Here is a 19,185-nt window from a genome sequence, read left to right on the forward strand (position 1 = left end):
GCCTTAAAAAAGAGAGAATGACCGACAGACAGACACATTGACAGTGAACCAATTTTAATAAAGTTCTCTTTTCTACAAATGAGGAATTTCAATTTTCTGGATATTTCTATCGAAAATTTTGACTAAAAAGGTCCATCTGCACGTCACTACTACCATTGTCCACTTAGTTGAAAATAGTCAACTCGCAGATATTTATCTCTCCACTTAACAAAACAGATTCAGTTGATTGCATATTTTTGAAAATAAATGTCTTTTTCATGGTATCCTGGGTTGAGATTAAGTCCATCATATGAAGATCCGTGGGAGCTTTGGCTCTCTTTTACTCGTCCTCTTTATCCCCCCAACTCTGCCAGGGTGATACTGACAAATCAAACTTACCTTGTTGATACCAAAACATCCCTATTTGAAGCGTAAATAATTTTTAAGAGGGAGCGACAGGCCCAATTTGTCAAAAGGGTTTGAGAGGAAAGAGATTTTGCTTCTTCCTTCATACCCTCCTTTCTGCCTAGGGGTATGAAGTTCAAAGTTCAAAGGTTGAGGTTAAAATTATTCGGGCCCCTATTATCCCTTCTTCTCCCTATTTCTTACACCGGAGAAAACTCACGGCCCGGCGGGAATCCGCCCTTGCAACCGCCTCTCGTCAAGCCTGTAGGACTTGACTAAATGGTAAAGCCCTAAAAGACTATATTTCGGTTTTATTTGTTGGCAGATTGAGCAGTATCTTAGGCAATTTAAACTATCAAAAGAAGCTCATTTGTGGGTTTACTACAAGTGGTAACACCACTACTAAAACCGCATTATTTTGCGCGCTTGCCGTCTGTCGCACATACTCTAAATGGAACTTGCCCAGATTTTTTTTCCAACAATTTACATAATCGATTCTCGAAACTTTAAACGAAATTTAATCAGCATCAGAATTTGGGTACCAAGTGTCTGGCCACGAGCACTTTTTACCCCCGGCAAGGCTTCTCAAATGGGTGGCAGAGCGTTTAAAATTCGCGACCAGTAAAGGTATTAATCTAATTACAGGAGTATTCCGCACGTTGCGATCAATATGTCGTTATCCTATCCATTACCTATGTACAGACGAGCCGGCCCGGCAAAACCTTACTAACATTTAAAATGCATATGGAGCAACCGGCGTGGCTTTTCTTTCCGACTTCAAATCCTCTCCATTTCCAGTCCGCATTGGGATGCTATATCAAATCACCCTTAAGGACCACATATAAATCAATGGTATTCGCCGATCGATCGGCTGGCTCTTACCTGGCCGACGAAAAACTCTGTGATTAAAAATGCACATCGTTAATGACTAATTTACTCGATTTATAGTTATAAATATTCATGAAATTTACTGACTTTGTGTGGTGTGGCATTTTAAGTGATGCCGCGGCAACCAGCGTCCATGCTGTGACGAATACATAACAAAATGCATTTTATTGCACTAGCCCATTATAGGCGTATATCGCTATTATAGTCGTATATGGGCGTCCAATAGGCCGATATGGTAGCACCACTTGTGAGATACTTAGAGAATTTGTTTCGTGAAAGGTAAATTTTAACGATCCATTGAAGTGATAGAAAAAATGGTTAATTTGATATTTCCCGTAAGTTCAGTTTAATTTTAGTATTTTGAAGGCTTGGGCAGAATCGTTTCCAGTTACAGGTTCAATGGGCAATTCCGAAGCTCTCAGACGTCTCGTTAAGATTTATTGACGTGTTCATAGTTAACCTTATTTATTTCCAACTAAAAAGAAATCAATACAAGTGTGGAATTTGTTGATTGAATAATCAAATTGAATTATGTTATGATTTTATATTTTCAGCTAACAGCCCGTTGACATAACCAACATCTTTGGTTTTTGATAGCGTGAGTCAAGTTCTGCAGTTTTACCTTTTACAGGGATATAAAGTTCTCTAACTTGATTGGCAGTTATTATTTTGCAAACGTGCGTTAATTCTGAGAGATCAACGAAAGATTGTCAATTGGTAGTTTATCATTAATTTATGACAAAAGATAGGTGACAGATTCGGTAAAAGCGACGACTCCATTCATGGCTACACTTTGCAGTGGAATCAACTTTAATGGGGTGGTTGACAAGTCTAATTTTAATCGCGTGCTGCAGATTGTTAAAGAAGTAATGAAAACTTCTTGGAAAGTTGGGAGGGCATAGGCCCATTGCCAGGAACCGAAAACAATGACGGTTGGGCTAACACACTGGCCCACGTAAAAACAATTGGCAATCATCTTAAATGACAGAAGATTCATTATCAGTGTACACAGACTAAACAAGGCATCATCCGAACATCATGTTCGCTATTTTTAAGGTTGTCTGTCTGTTTATCTGGTTTTTTTTAAGGAGGTGGAAATCTGCAAAAGACTGGCCTGGGCCCGCCAGAGTGTGGGATTTTTACCCACTAAAACCACCCCCGGTTCCCCCTACCCCGTGGAACCACCTTTAGTTAGGTTTCTTTCCGTCTTCCCGCGAGGTTCGTAACCGCGCCTTCCTCACTTCTTCTACTTTTCGCAGTTTGTCCTGGATCATGGAATTAATAGCATCCCAGTCTTCCTGACAGGCTACCATTTTCCGGACAAAATTTTCCGATGATAGCACTTCACTTAGAGTTTCCTCTAGGTTCCTTCTTTCTTCCACGAACTTGGGACATTGGAAGAATACGTGCGCTGGGTTCTCTGGGACCCCGTCGCAGTTTGGATAATTAAGTGAGGTGTCCAATTTAAACCTGTACAGGTATTGACGGTATCCTCCATGGCCGGTGAGAAACTGGGTGAGATTATAATTGATCTCCCCATGCTTTCTCTCCAGCCACTCCCCGTTTTAAGGGATCAACCTCTAAGTCCAACGACCCTTTTGTGGCTGGTCCCATCACTGTGGCCATCTGCTTATGGATCTCTCCCTTTCGGTTTTTTTCACCTGCGATAAGGGAGAGATGGACCTGGTGTTATAAATGTTCATCATCTCGGTTGCCAGGATGTCAATCGGCATCATTCCCAAGATGACGAACACTGCATCGTCTGAAACGGTCCTGAAGGCAGAACACTCCCTTAAGGCGGTTCTTCTTCGTCCGTCTGTCTGTCTGTCTGTTTGTCCGTCACACGCATTTTTCTCGGAGATGACTATAGCGATTAACAAATTTGGTGGAAAGATGGAAACTGTGAACGCCCGCGCATACAGTAAGTTGCATCGTTCTACGTCGAATTTAATACATGCAAAAAGGGGGTGTAAATTGTTTTTGCACCAAATATAGTTATGTGGGGTATCAAATGAAAGGTCTCGGTTAGTACTTTCCGAAGCTGATCTTAGTTTTGACATTTGTTGCAAAAGCGGGGAGTGCGGGGGTCGAAAATGATGATTTCTTTAACGAACCCATTCTCAGAAACCACTTAACCGAAAAATCTGAAAAAAAATCAGGAGGTTGGAACTATATGGTGCCTGGGCTCCGAAAAACCTTCCATACCGACACCTGTTCAACTAAAGTTAATAATATAATTTTTAGTAATTGGCTGCGAAACCCCCCTTAACTTCACGAATCACGAATCACGAAATTTTGCAGTAATATAGGCTATAGCATGAACCAAGTCTGCCAAATTTGGTAGAAATCGCACTATTACCAACAAAATTATAACAGGTCAAAGTTGTCGTTTCTGTGCAAATTTAAGACTTTGAATGTAAATATCATGCGAAAGTGCATGATATTACGTGCTAGGTTTTCAATGCGACAAATGCACATTCAAATTGCTTTATAAGAAAAATACACAAAGCCTATCATACCTAAAGCGTCCAGTTCCGGTTTCCCTGTTTAATTTGGTAATGCCACTTGGGTCGTGATTATCGAGTAGTTCGTTTCCGTTTGAAAATCGGTGCGAATACTTTATTGAGAAGTGTTAAAATTTGCGGTTTTAATTTTTCTATTAAAAATGCTTGAGACAAATTTTTGTGAAAAAATGAAAATGGTGAGGTGCACGATAAATGGTTGTAATAGTTATTAAGGCAAAAGAGGAAGCACCGTGCGGTTTTTTTTCGTTTTCTGCAGAATGAGACAATTTGCGAAGAATGGAAAAAACTTTGCGAAAAATGTAGGAAGATCGACTTCAAAAACGCTCAAGTGTGTCCAAAACATTTTGTGCAAGACGATTATAAGCCCCATGACATACTTCTGGAGACTGTGGAAAGCAAATTGCGGCTAAAGGACTTCGCTATTCCGAGTCAGTATTTACGGCAGCAGGGGAATGAAAGCGTCAGATCCAAAAGAGTAAAGCCCAGGAGACCAAAGAAGATGGCACAAGATGCTATATATGAAGATGAAATTTAAAAAAAATTGATGTTGTCATCCAAGATAGAGGCATAATTTATCAGACGGCCTCCATCTTGTCAGCAGCGTGCCCGAAAAGCAGTAGTCCGGTATTGTATTCTGCTTATATTTATTCGGTGTGCCTCCTTCTTGCACGAAACCGGCAAGCCTTTTACCTCTTTTCTTTCATTAGGTACTTGTCCATGAAGGAGGGGTACGCGCATAAGAAGTAGCACAACAATTTGCTGTGCACTTAACGTAGTTTACCATTAAGTTGATGGTGGGCTTAGAACTTCTTAAATAGATAAATAAATAAATCCAAATTTAACTTTCGTTAATCATATTAAAGGCAAAGAGAAATTGCAAGTTGTCAAAGCGAAGTAGAAAGTATTTCGCCTGTTCATCATCATCATCAACGGCGCAACAACCGGTATCCGGTCTATACCTGCCTTAAGAAGAAACTCCAGATATCCCGGTTTTGGGCCGAACTCCATCAATTCGATATACCTAAAAGATGTCTGGTGTCCTGATCTACGCCATCGCTCCACCTCACGCAGGGTCTGCCTCGTCTTCTTTTTTTACCATAGATATTGCCCTTATAGACTTTCCGGGCTGGATCATCCTCATCCATACGGATTAAGTGATCCGTCCACCGTAACCAGTTGAGCCGGATTTTCTCCACAATCTGACGGTCATGGTATCGCTTATAGATCTCGTCGTTATATAGGTTACGGAATCGTCCATCTTCATGTAGGGGGCCAAAAATTCGTTGGAAGATTCTCCCCTCGGACGAGGCCAAGAGTTCGCAATTTTTTTTGCTAAGAACCCAAGTCTCTGAGGAATACATGAGGACTGGCAAGATTATTGTCTTGTACAGTAAGAGTTTTCACCCTATGGTGAGACGTTTCGAACGGAACAGTTTTTGTAAGCTGAAATAGGCTCTGTTGTCTGCCAACAACCGCGCGTGGATTTCGTCGTCGTAGCTATCTTCGGTTGTGATCTTCAACCCTTGATAGGCGAAATTATTATCGATCTTAAAGTTGTAGTCTCCTACTTTTATTCTTCCTGTTTGACCAGTGCGCTTTGATGTTGTTGGTTGGTTGGTTGAAGGATCGCAGCGCTGAAAGTAGCCCATCCCCCCACATTCCCACGCCTAGCTAGCACAGAGGCGTGCAAGTACGTGTTGACCGAGATCTCCGATGGAGCTTCAGTATTTGCGGATGGACCTTCACTGTCAATTTCGCCAACTTTTTAGGTTTTTAGGATAGCTCTTCCCACGAGGTCGTCTTCGGCCACTCAAGATGATCGTTTGACCATCGTAAATCCCCATTAGTTCATTACATATCATCCCGACAATACTCCGCCAATAAACATATGGAAAAGATTATTGTGGGACAGGATCAAAGAAGATAAACTAACTGCGTAAAATACGTTGTCATTTAGGCTTGGACTCCACTTCTGTTATATCCATATACTCATATTGGACAATTTGAATAAATGAAGTTCATAAACTGCTCATGTTCCATTCATAGGTTCCTACTAGACAGTGAAATAGTACCTTCAAGATCTGTGCACAATGGCTGCATTGTTTAGTTGCTTATCTAAAAACGATATGAGTATCCTCCCGTTTGACCAGTGCGGTTTGATGTTGTTGGTTGGTTGGTTTTCGGTGCCGACGTTGCCACCATATATTTTGCCTTGCTTTCATTGATGTGTGGTCCAAGATCTCGCGCCCCCTGTTCGATCTGAATGGAGGCAGTTTGTACGTCTTGGGTCGTTCCTCCCACGATGTCGATATCGTCAGCATGAGCCAATAGTTGGGTGGACTTAAAGAGGATCGTACCTTTTGCATTTACATCAGCATCATGGATCACTGGCCAGGTTGAAGAGGACACATGACAAGGCATCCCCTTGTCGTAGGCCGTTGTTTATGTCGAATGGTCTTGAGAGTGATCCTGCTACTTTATCGGGCCTCGCACATTGGTCAGGGGCAGGCTAGTCAGTCTTATCAATTTCGTCGGGATAACGAATTCTCTCATGGCCGTGTACAGTTTTACCCTGGCTATGCTGTCATAGACGGTTTTAAAGTAGATGAAAAGATGGTGTAACTGATGTCCACATTCCGACAGTTTTCCCTTCGCTTGCCGCAGAGAGAAAATCTGATCTGTTTCTGATTTGCCTGGAGTGAAGCGTGTTTGGTATAGGCCAATGATGTTCTGGGCGTATGGGGCTATCCGGCCTAGCAAGATAACGGAGAATATCTTATAGATGGTACTCAGCAACGTGATACCTCTATAATTGCTGCACTGTGTAATATCTCCCTTTTTATGTATGAAACAGATAATGCCTCTTTGCCAGTCGTCAGGCATTGATTCGCTGTCCTATACCTTGAGCATAAGTTGATGAGCCACTTGGTGTAACTGGTCGCCTCCATATTTAACTAATTCAACTGTAATTTCATCGGCTCCTGTCGATTTGTGATTTTGAAGCCGATTAATTCACGCACTGTTTCTCCTACACTTGGTGGTGGCAGTATTTATCGGTAGTCTTCAGTTGGCGGGACCTCCAACTCGCCGATGTTCTGGTTGTTTAGTAGTTCATCAATATGCCCATTCTGCCGGAAATCAGATTTCCCTCTTTGTCTCGGCAGGACGAGCATCGAGGGCTTCATCCTGCTGACTTGTTGGTAAAACTTCCGCGCCTGGTGCGGTTGCTTCCTGTACTTTTCCAGTTCACAGACTTGTTGGTTCTCCCAGGCTTCCTTTTTCCGTCTGTGAAGTCGCTTCTCCACTCGACGAGTTCGTAATAAGTTTCCGCGGGTGCCCGCGTTCTTTGAGAATGCAACATTACTCGGCCGTATCAATAATAACGTTCTTCATGACTTTAATATTCACTTTCACCTGATTGTCAGAGGGGATTGTAGGTGGTGTCGTAATTCGAGCTCGGAGAACCATGCCAACGAGATAGCGGTCCGAGTCTATATTGGCCCCGATATATGTTGGCATCAAGGCCGACATTTGGCCGCGTTCAATCAGCATCAGGTCAAGTTGGTTGAAAGTGGTCCTGTCTGGAAAGGCCCCCTGCAAACTAGGTACTTCCAACAACCATTTCGTGCGTTACTGTTAACTGGATAATCCGCAGTTCGTTATTTTTGGTAACCCTATGTAAGCTATGGGAGCCAACGTATCGCCTGAATACGGACTCCGTCCCTACTGGACTGTTGAAATCTCCAAGTATGATTTTGATATCATACTTGGGACAGACTTCGAGGGTCCTCTCAACTGCCTCGTAGAAGGCGTCCTTCCCCGACTCTGCAGTCACCTCTGTAGGGGCGTGAACGTTAATGAGGCTTATATTTCTAAATTTGCCTCGCAAACGCAGAGTGCATAGCATTTCGCTTATATTACCAAAGCCGATAACAGCAGGTCTCATTTTTTGGCTGACTAAGAAACCCACTCCGAGCACATGGTTTACTGAATGGCGGCTTTATTATATAGTGTAGCGGCTCTTCTCCAGGAAACCGAGAGCAATAAAGATAGGAGATCAAGCAGGGAAGACTTCGAGTGTATTTTTAAACCTCACTCAGATAGGTAGAGCAATGGCATACAAGTACAGGTCCAATGGGCAGTTCCCTGGAGCTGCATTAATGCTTGCTTTTGTACGGCTTGGCTAGTTTTGCGTGTAAGTACTACTTCGAACTTATCCGAACGTAAATCAGAAAAAAAGATGTTCTCCAAAACTTTGGTAGTAGGTTCCCTCAAGTGATTTAGGATTGGATAGCATTAAGTATAAATATATATATATAATATATATCGCCAGGTTTGCTTTCCTTTTGGTTCTGTATTGCACTGCAGTTGCAGACGCTGCTTTTAAGAAGCAGTTTGCAGGCTATATACTACTAATTGTTTTAAACATTTGTTAACAGATAAGTATACCATAGCTGCTTTCTAGAGATGAGAGTTCATTTAAGTACATTTCTCGAGAAATCCAAAGTTATTAGGTAAACGCTATAATAGTTACCGGCCTTCCCAAAATTCGTCTACAAGGTATTGAAATTTACATTTACATTTCTTTGCTTCATGCCATTTTACCATATCTGGGGTATAAGGATGACTCGCCGATCTAACTAATTGAAGGTCAGCTCCTTGTCGCCCGGGTTCGAATCCTGGTCTGTCATGGATATCTGCGTTCATCCTTTCATTCTACCCCATCACCAACTGTCAGAGTGAATGACTGTTATTAACTGTGATCTCGTTAGATTACAGTCCGTGCAATTCATCGGCTCAAAAACCATAAATCCCCAGGAGCCGATGGAGTTATTGCCGAATTGGTAAAATATGGAGGCGATCAATTACACCAAGCGGTTCATCAACTGATGCTCAAAGTATGGGACAGCGAATCAATGTTGGCGACTAGCAACGAGGCATTATCTGTCTCATACATAAAAAGGGAGATTTCACGCAGTGTATCAATTATAGAGGCATCACCTTGCTGGATAGCATCTACAAGATATTCTCCACTATCTTGCTAGGTCGGATAGCCCCATACGCCCAGAACCAAAGAGGCTTCACTCCAGGCAAATCAGAAACAGATCAGATTTTCTCTCTGCGGCAAACGATGGAAAAACTGTTGAAATACGGACATTAGTTGCACCATCTTTTCATCAATTTTAAAGCCGCCTATGACAACATCCAACTGCCAGGGTAAAACTGTACACGGCCTTGAGAGAATTCGGTATCCCGACGAAATTGATAAGACTGACTAGGCTGACCCTGACCAATGTAAGAGGCCAGATAAAAGCAGCAGAATCACTCTCAAGACCATTGAACATCAACAAGGGTCTAAGACAAGGGGATGCCCTATCATGCGTCCTCTTCAACTTGGCCCTGGAGAAAGTGATTCGCGATGCCGATGTAAATGCGAAAAGCACCATCCTCTTCAAGTCCACCCAACTACTGGCCTACGCTGACGATATTGACATCATGGGAAGAACAACCCGAGATATACAGTCTGCCTTCATCCGGATCGAGCAGGCGGCGATTGGTGCGAGATCTTGGGCTGCACATTAATGAAGGCAAGACGAAGTACATGGTGGCAACATCAGCATCAAAACCAAAAGAACGAACAACATCGAATCGCACTGGTCAAACGAAAACAATGAAGATAAGAGACTACAACTTTGAGACCGTTGAAAATTTCGCCTATCTAGGGTCGAAAATCAGAACCGATATCAGGTATAACGATGAAATCCGCGCACGGTTATTGTCAGCCAACAGAGCCTATTTCAGTTTCCAAAATGATCTTGCCAGTCCTCATGTATTCCTCAGAGACTTGGGTTCTTAGCAAAAAAATTGCAAATTTTTGGCCGCGTTCGAGAGAAGAATCCTCCGAAAAATTGTTGGCCCCCTACATGAAGATGGACGATTCCGCCTACATAACGACGAGATCTATGAGCGATACCATGACCGTCCGGTTGTGGATGAAATCTGGCTGAACAAGTTACGGTGGGCGGATCACTTAATCCGTATGGATGAGGATGATCCAGCCCGGAAAGCCTATAAAGGCAATATCTATGGTAGAAAAAGAAGACGAGACAGACCCTGCGTGAAATGGAGCGATAGTGTAGGTCAGGGCACCAGAGAGCTTTTAGGGATATCGAATTGGTGGACCTCAAGCTAAAACCGGGATATCTGGAGTTCCTTATTAAGGCAGGCGCTGTTGCGCTGTTGATGATGATGATCAAATGAGGGCATGAATATCTGGCTATTCTCAACTTACCTGAAGTTGTTCAGGTTTTACTAATCTCTTGATCATATTTATAATCAGTACACAGACAAAGCTATGAGTTAACTAGAACTTTAACAACGCTTATGCTGCATTAATCCTTGATTAAGGTGTACAAAGTTAATATCCCGGATCTTAGCACAGATTTATAGAATACTTTTATATAAAACGAGATTGATTACGAATTGCATTTACCTTCAGTTGATAGCATTTATCAAAACAGCTTTGTTTTTAAACCTCTTTCCTGTAAGCTACTTAACAAAACTTTATTTGATAGAATTGCGCATAACGCGTCGTAGCTCCGCTTCCCTGCTATCTATGTACTTTGCAACCCATAGTGGATCTTAATATCTTTGGTATATACATAAACGAATACAAATAGAGTTTTCATCTGAATGAAGCCCATATTCAATAAAAGAACTCGATTCATAGACTTAAGCATTAGCAAGTTTCCCCTACTTCAATAGGTAAATGGATTATGATAAAATGTAACAAATTTGAGAGCACATAATGAATCTGTAGATTAATGACTATGAAACAGAAGCTCCCAACATAACATTAAAACACGCTTAAGATAAAGATTCTATTTGTGGCGGTTTGAAAATGTTAAGGAGCGGACATCATTATTCCATTTCAGTTGCTACTGAAGACGACGAGATTTTCTAGCGAGGATTTCTTTTTAGGGTTCAGTACACTAACGAAGATTTCCAAATAAAATTATACTAAGTAAAAGTTAAGTTGAATAGAGTTTAGAAGATGGTAGGTAGAATAATGGTAAAGGAGCGCACCCACTGGGAAAGACACGACGCGACAGAATATTGCCTAGTGTATTTACAAGGTGGATGTATTGAAAACACTATTATTAACTTATGTTTGGCGTAGGAAAATGCCTCCGGCTGCCTCAGACAACAAACAGACAAATGTCTGTGCATGTTTCAGATATCAGACAGACAAATGTCTGTGTCAAACAAATGTCTAGTTCACACAAAATCGTTTTCTGTAGTAGACAAAGGTCTGTGTCTGTCCTACGCATCAAATAAGCATTTGTCAGGCAGATGTCTCAGTCTGCGTCAGACACCAAATAGACAAATGTCTGCGTCAGACAAATATCTGTTTCAGAAGAAACAGAAACAGACAGCCTTTTAGTTTAGTTTAGTTTAGTTAACTGGGAGGAGCCGCAGCTCCGAGCACTCAGGCCATTATTAGGCCCATTGTACTATCCCCGTAGTTGCCTATTCAATGGCTTCCCGCCTACGGTGTTCGCAAGCTTTAGTGAATCTGAGAACATTCTCCAGAGGCAGAGAGTGTGCAGATTCTTCATTGAAGAAAACCTTGCCAAGGTGTCTTCGTCTGAGATCTGAGGATGCCGGGCAGCTGCATAAAAAGTGCAGGGCCGTCTCCTCCTCCTCCTCCTCACATTGGCTACACACAGCCGAAACCACTACCCCAATCTTTTCCATATGGTAGTTTAAGGGGCAGTGTCCCGTCAAAAGCCCCACTAGGGTTTTCATGTCGGCATATATCTCCGCCTGGAATATGGTCGTCATTTTTCCGAGAGGTCGGGCCTGTTCTATAATCGGATTCTCCGAGAACACCCCTGCAGCCGATCCATCCTCCATGACTGACCTGTCGGTGAAGATTATTAGATCTGTAATCTGAAAAGACTCATGGCCACTTGTCGACCATTCTTCTCTTTCGGTGATTACGACAATGTATGTCTTTTCAAAGACGAATCTGGAAACCATATGATCGGTCGGCATCAGGGCTACCGGATTTCCGCCCCTGCTAAGGTGGGTAGCGTATAGCTACCCCACCTGACGTTCCTAGTGAACATAACTAGTCCAGTCTTCCTAGCGTTCACCGTGAGTCCATTGCGGAGGCACCAGCTGTGGATTACATGCAGAGTTGCATTCAAGCGGTCACATACGGTGTCCGCAAACTTGCCGGTAATTATTACGGCTAGGTCGTCCGCAAATGCTTGCGCGAAGACTTTTTTGTCCTCCAGGAGCCACAGCAGAGTATCCATCACCAAGAGCCATAACAGTGGAGAGAGAACCCCTGCCTGTGGGCAGCCCCTGAGACATCCTGCTTCAATAGACTTCTGGCCGACCGATATGTGGATTTTTCTCCACTCTAGCATGTGAAGGATCCAACTGATTAGCAGCGGTTCGATTCCATGCTGTCTTGCCGCATCACAAATTGCCGCGAATGAGGCATAATTGAAGGCACCTTCGATGTCCATGAATGCGCCTAAGGCGTATTCTTTTTCGGACATCGCCTTTCCAATTTTTGCCGTAAGTTCATGGAGTGCTGTCTCCGTGGATTTGCCTTTCTGGCAGGCGTGTTACCTATGGCGAAGTGGCCACTTAGGAATGTGTGTATCCCTTATGAACCGAGCTACTAGTCTTTCTAGTCCTTTTAGCAGAAAGGACGTTAGGCTGATCGGTCGAAAGCTTTTTGTGTCTGTGTAGGTGGGTTTTCCTGGTTTGGGAATGAACAACGCCTTCACATCCCACCATTTAATTGGAATATAAGCGTGTGCCAGGCATGCGCGATATATATTCCGAATATGTAGACCCATGGCATCCATTCCTTGTATTACTAGCGCAGAGATGATGCCATCCGAACCTGCAGACTTGTATCTATGGAACGAGTTAAATGCCCATTTCACTCGCTCCAGTGATACTACTTTGCATGCCAGATTCCAGTCTCTCGGTTGAGGGCTGTATGCACCTGTTGGCCCCGAGATTAGATTTTGGATGCTGCCTGGGAAGTGTACTTCAAGCAAATGACTTGCCGTTTCTTCATCGCTTTCTGTGTACTTCCCAGCCTGAAGCAGACGTTTGGTTGAAGCAGACATTTGTCTGATACAGACACAAAAATTTGTCTGTCTGATGACTGATCCACACTTAGACATTTGTCTGACTAATGTCCGTTTGATTTGTGAAACAGAATCAAACATTTGTCTGATCTTGAAAAAGGTTCTGTCTGAAACAGACATTTGTCTAACGCAGACATTTGTCTGACGAAGACATTTGCCTGACTGATGTCTAATGCCGACTCAGACATTTATCTTACAAATGTCTGTCTGATGTTTGAGATAGACATAGACATTAACACTCGGCAGCCCATTGAACTAAATATTACTTATTACTGCAATAATTTGACCTACATTTACTACATTCACAACGTAAAGTATCCGAGAGTGCCAAATAAGTATCTTTGAAGAATGAATGAGCTTTTCATGCAAGAGAAGAAAAAAAACAAAAGATCCCATAAGGATATAAGATAATAGATAGTACAATTTTTTTTACATTAATCTGCTGCAGAACTGGAAATCATGATTTTTGCCAACGAACATTATTTCCCTTAGATGTTATTTTTGCTTGGCACAATTAAAGTTTACCTATAACACACAAAAGCCGAGAGAACAGATTCGCAACCGATATTCGCAATCAGCAACCCATAGTCGTCTCGATCACTTGTACTAGGAAATATTTCGTGGACCAACACCATACACACATCACTCAGTACCCGATATTTATTACAAACCATAGCATTTCAAATCAATTACTTGAAGCCAAGAATCTGCATCTCCATATTCACATGCGTCCGAAACCATTTTCTTGTCCAAAGGCAGACTGAACTGAGCCCAAAGCCGGCCCAAAGTCAACCCCAGCTAGGTGATGTATGTTACAACATCACTTTTGTGATGAAGTAAGGTGGTGATGCTTACTTGGTGATACGGTAACGTTAGGTGATGTTATAATGTTTGGTAATGTTTGGATCGAGCTGGGCGATGGTAACGTGATATCACAGTTTAATATGATATCACTTTTGTAATATTACATACATCACCTACCCATCTCTACAATACTACTATTATCTACTATTTTCTTCTATCTATCTACTATATTATAATAGAAGTGGTTAGTATACTTTCGATATAAAGGATAAGTCGACCTACATCCATTGACGGTGTGTAGTGTCCATTATTTCTGACTAATTTCACTATGAAACACCCGACCCCAAACTGAACAATTTTCCAGATACTCGAGTTTTAATTTTTTTTTAAATGGCCGATTTTTTGGCTATTGAATTAGATATTTTGAAATATTTGACTCTTATTTAATTTTTACATGTAGAATAAGATGCTTTATGACCACCAAAAATAAGAAGAAGAAGAAATTTGAGGTCCGGTACGGGTAACCGGGGAGTTTTCTGATTTGTTGACTTGGTCGGGCACTCGTAACGGACAGCACGGCGTCGAAACCGCTAGTCGTGGGGCGGTTCGGCGTCTAAGCGCCATGAACCTCCTCATCATCCGCTCCTACTACAAAATAACAGCGGGGGCGGGTACAACATCTTACCGCCCCTTGTTGCACCAGAGATTCGTCGAGCGTTTTCCGCAATTCGAGCACGTGACTGTGCAGCCAGTCGCAGACCAGTATCGCTTTATTACTCGCAACGACACAATCGCGGCCACCATCAGTGAGCGTGTTCAACTTGAGGTCATCGGGAAAACTGGTGACCGAGAGTCGATGGCGGCAGAGGCGGCGGCATCAATAACACCATGCCGCACTGCATGCAACAGTTTCAGTACCCGCCGAAGCACTCTTCTCCACCGTCCAGCTGAGGTTTCCACTAAGGTTCGGGACGAATTCCAAAGAGCCTATATAGAATTCTCGGATATGGATCCCTTGCATAGACCAGGTATTCCCAGGCTCTATGCATTTCTAGCAACTCCGGGAATTCTATCTCAAATCAATGATTAGATTGTATCGTGGCTGTGTGCTGATATGTCGCTGCTGCAACTACAATCATTTGTGAATTGTGGTGCAGTTGCGGCTATCAGATTGAACGGTCAGAAGATTCACTTTCGTATTATTGGTTTGAGTGACCAAAGAGATCCACCATGGAAAATTCGTCTGGTGCGTCAGCGGGACTCACTAAGGCAGGACATTGCTAGACTGATTCAGATCAGCACTGGCAATGCCAGCCGACGGGTGAGAAATAAAGTGCAGAGGGTTTACCGGAACTATAGCATCCCCAGTGAGGCACCAGTAGTTAAAATTCTGGACATGCTAAAACAGAAACTTTCTGTCATATGCAGTCAGTTACGATGGTATGGCTTTTGATAGCGTTCCGCATACCTGGCTAATCGATATCCCACATCTGTATCACATTGATCCGAAACTAATAAAGTTTTAGGCGACAGTCAAGGAAGGGCAGCATACTACCTTATTAGTGCGTACATCTGAGGGTGCTAATACCTTAGAGCCCATCCGTATACGGAGGGGCATCTATCAGGGGATTCGTTGAGTCCTCTTTTGGTTTTGTATGGTACTGAACCCCCTTTCATGGCTACTGAATGAAGCTAGAGGGCGTGGTTTTGCAATCAAATATGGCCTGCGTGTTAAGTGCGAACTGACACATTTGATGTACTTAGATTACATCAAACTTGAGTTAGATTCTCTGCTGGTACTCTGCTGGTAGATGCTGGTACTGACGACTATCTTAGAAGTGCGTTGCGAATAATAGACATGTTCAGCCGTGATATTCGGATGGAGTTTGGTGGTACTGACGACTATCTTAGAAGTGTGTTGCGAATAATAGACATGTTCAGCCGTGATATTCGGATGGAGTTTGGAAGCTGAATCACTTGCTGATGAAGCTAACCTTAGGCGACCGCTTCCCGAGCGAACTATTGCGTAAGATGAAGCAATTGGGCGGGGATAAGGTCGAGGTGGAGCCTCTGAGCACCCAGGCCATCTTGGCCTGTGCGGAGTCCGGATCTTTAGAAGTGCTAACAAACACTGCTGATAAAACCTATGAGGCACATGCGCGTCCCATGGTCAGTGAAGTGTCGCGGGAAGCACAGGGCAAATTTCTAAGCTTCTGCAAACGGTAGCAACGTCGACTACTGTCTCTAAGCAGCAAAAGGCAGCTTTGTATTCGGAAAGTAGGTTCCGAACTCGTTCGCCGCCCACCAACCGAAATGGGCGATCGGGTAGTCGAACGAGGGGGCGTCAACGAGTCCTGCAATTTGCTGGTACCGCAGCATCTTTGCCGACAAAGCAAGGAAGTGTAAAAGCCCGTGCACTGTCACGGCTTCAGAAAACTGAACTCGTTGGGGACTCTGGTGACGGCTACCCAGAACGCAGCGCCACGCCGCCTAACAATATATGGGCCCTTGAGCAAGTGCCATTACCTGGTCTAGTCCGCTCCCACTCGACTGATATCCAAAGCCATCTGGCCAGTTTCAACGGTACTCGTTGAATCTCTTTTCGAATCAAACGCACTGCAGGGTACTGGGGCTGCCGTTTCTGCACCTTGCCTGTGAAACTTCCTCTGTATTTGACCATGAATATCCCGGTATCTTGTCAAGTGTTTCAACCCTTGATACCTCCATTGCTGGCCGCTGCTATTTCCTCAGTTACGCCAACTAAGGAATCAGAACAACGTGCCCGGACACTTCGCTGACGACACTCTGTGTTATGGATTATGTTTGCTTCGCAAATTCAGACCAAAGAGTTCGCTCTTGCTGGACCAAATATTCATCGACATATTTATGCCCTCTGTTAATTGAAAATTCCCCCACCCCTGCCTATTTTCCTAATTCTCGTCGTATCGCTCTCATTTACTATGTCTGTTACTTAAAAGAGAGAAGATACGGTTTCTCAGATTACAAGGTCTCTACAACTACCAGAGACTCATGGTAGTTGGTTTCACTGTAGAAACACAAAATTTCATTTCCGGCTAGAATGAGTGGAAAACCTAAATGTAAAGAGTCCGAAGAAAAGTTTATTTTAAAAGTAGTTTATTTTTAATGATTTAAGCCATATAAATCAGCACAACCAACGAGACTCAACAGAACTACGAAAACAGTGATAATAACAGCCCAAAATCAACTACTACCTCCGTTGTTTCGTGTCTATAAATTGAAGACACTTGAATAATAACCACCAACTTATTTTTTTTCAGCTCCACCCAATAAACTTGGTTGAAACTAACTAGTTTCTTCAGAGAGTGAAACAGAAGTCACTTTATCAAATAAAAATAATTGCGTTATGTGGTCCATAAAAGTCACTTACATATCTTCTCCCCCTCAAGCACTAAAACTCATCCGCCATGAAAGCTAGAGATATTCAAAATCGCCTCCTTTTAATTATCCTTATCACTAAAACGTGCGGTGAGCATAGGCAGATGTGCACGGCTACCTCTTTCACTAATGAAAGCATCTGGCGCAGCATCCATATCAGCAAGGACCAGGAGAAAGTCCCAATAATTGCCTCTGGACCACGCGACATTCTCCTAATAATAGGGTACTAATCGGACCACATGGCTCTCGACTGAGTAGCTGATTACATCAGTATCACTAACAATATGTTATGTAGACTACCCTTTGAGACCCCATACTTGAAATCTGGCGCGGCTTCTTTGCCTGCTCCAATTTGCCTCTTTAGTGATGCACTCATTTGTAAGGAGCTGAATAACATGGAGATATTACTCGCATTGCAGCAGTGGGTTCACATCAGCGTAAATTTCTTTCTCTGCTTCATGGAGGAGAGGCGCACACTTGAAGGATTAATTACACTTTGAAAATGCCGATCGGAGACCACTTAAGGACAGTTTATCGATTTCGAGTGGCGCCAAGATAATCATGACAAACCGACATGCTCTCCTGTGGGAATGCAATGAAATATGGGCGAAAGTCGAGAAGGATAACCGGTGCTTTCTGTCTGTCGGGAAAAGGTGAAATATGCGCACTGCGTACGTACTGCAAGGGCAATTTGAGTTTGCAGGTGATTACCCTAATCGCGATTAGCCGGATCAGGACGGAGATAAGATTGTTGTCGATAATCTGTAAAAGTATCAGTTTCGACTTTGGTTGTTAGGAAGAGTTTGTCACATGCTCTCAATAATCCAGGAATGCAAATAAATAGGGAAATGCTTAATGGCTCATCTCAATACAAGCGTAGAGCTGTTGATGACCTGGAGTTTTTCCAAATAGAAGAAAAGCGAGTAGACGAGAGGATACTCATATCGTCTTTAGATAAGCAAATAAACAATGCAGCCATTGTCCACAGGCCTTGAAGGTACTACTTTGCTATCTAGTGGGAACCTATGAATGGAACATGAGCATTTTATGAACTTCATATATTCAAATGGTCCAATATGAGTATATGGATATAACAGAGGTAGAGTCCAAGCCTAAATGAAAACGTATTTTACGCAGTTAGTTTATCTTCTTTGATCCTGTCCCACAAGCTTCTTCTCTATATGTTCATTTGCGGAGTATTGCCCGGACGATATGTAATGAACCAATGGGGATTTGCGATGGTCAAACGACCATCCTGAGTAGCCAAAGACGACCTCGAGGGAAGAGCTATCCCAGAAACCTAAAATGATGGCGAAATTGACCGTGAAGGTCCATCCACGAATACTGAAGCTCGATTGGAGATCTCGGTCCACACGTTTTTGCACGCCTCTGTGCTAGCCAGACTCGGGAATGTGGTGGGATAGGGTCCTTTGGGCGCTACGATCCCTTAACCAACCAACCAACAACATCAAACTGCATTAAGATCGTTAATAATTTCGCCTATCTAGGGTCGAAAATCACAACCGCTAACAGCTACGACGATGAAATCCGCGCACGGTTGTTGGCAGCCAACAGAGCGTATTTCAGCTCGCAAAAACTCTTCCGCTCGAAACGTCTCACCATAGGGTCAAAGCTCTTACTACACAAGACAATGATCTTGCCAATCCTCATGTATTCCTCGGAGACTTGGGTTCTTAGTAAGAAAAGTTGTGTACTCTTGGCCGCATTCGAGAGAAGAATCCTCCGAAGAATTTTTGGCCCCTACATGAGAATGGACGATTCCGTAGGCTACACAATGACGAAATCTATGAGCGATACCGTGACCGTCAGGTTGTGGATAAAATCCGGCTCAATAGGAGCTGTTGATGACCTGGATTTTTCCAAATAGAAGAAAAGCGAGTAGACGGGAGGATACCCATATCGTTTTTAGATAAGCAACTAAACAATGCAGCCATTGTCCACAGATCTTGAAGGTACTATTTCACTGT

The sequence above is a fragment of the Hermetia illucens genome, chromosome 2 (genome assembly GCF_905115235.1).
Source record: "Hermetia illucens chromosome 2, iHerIll2.2.curated.20191125, whole genome shotgun sequence".
In the NCBI taxonomy this organism is placed as follows: Eukaryota; Metazoa; Arthropoda; class Insecta; order Diptera; family Stratiomyidae; genus Hermetia; species Hermetia illucens.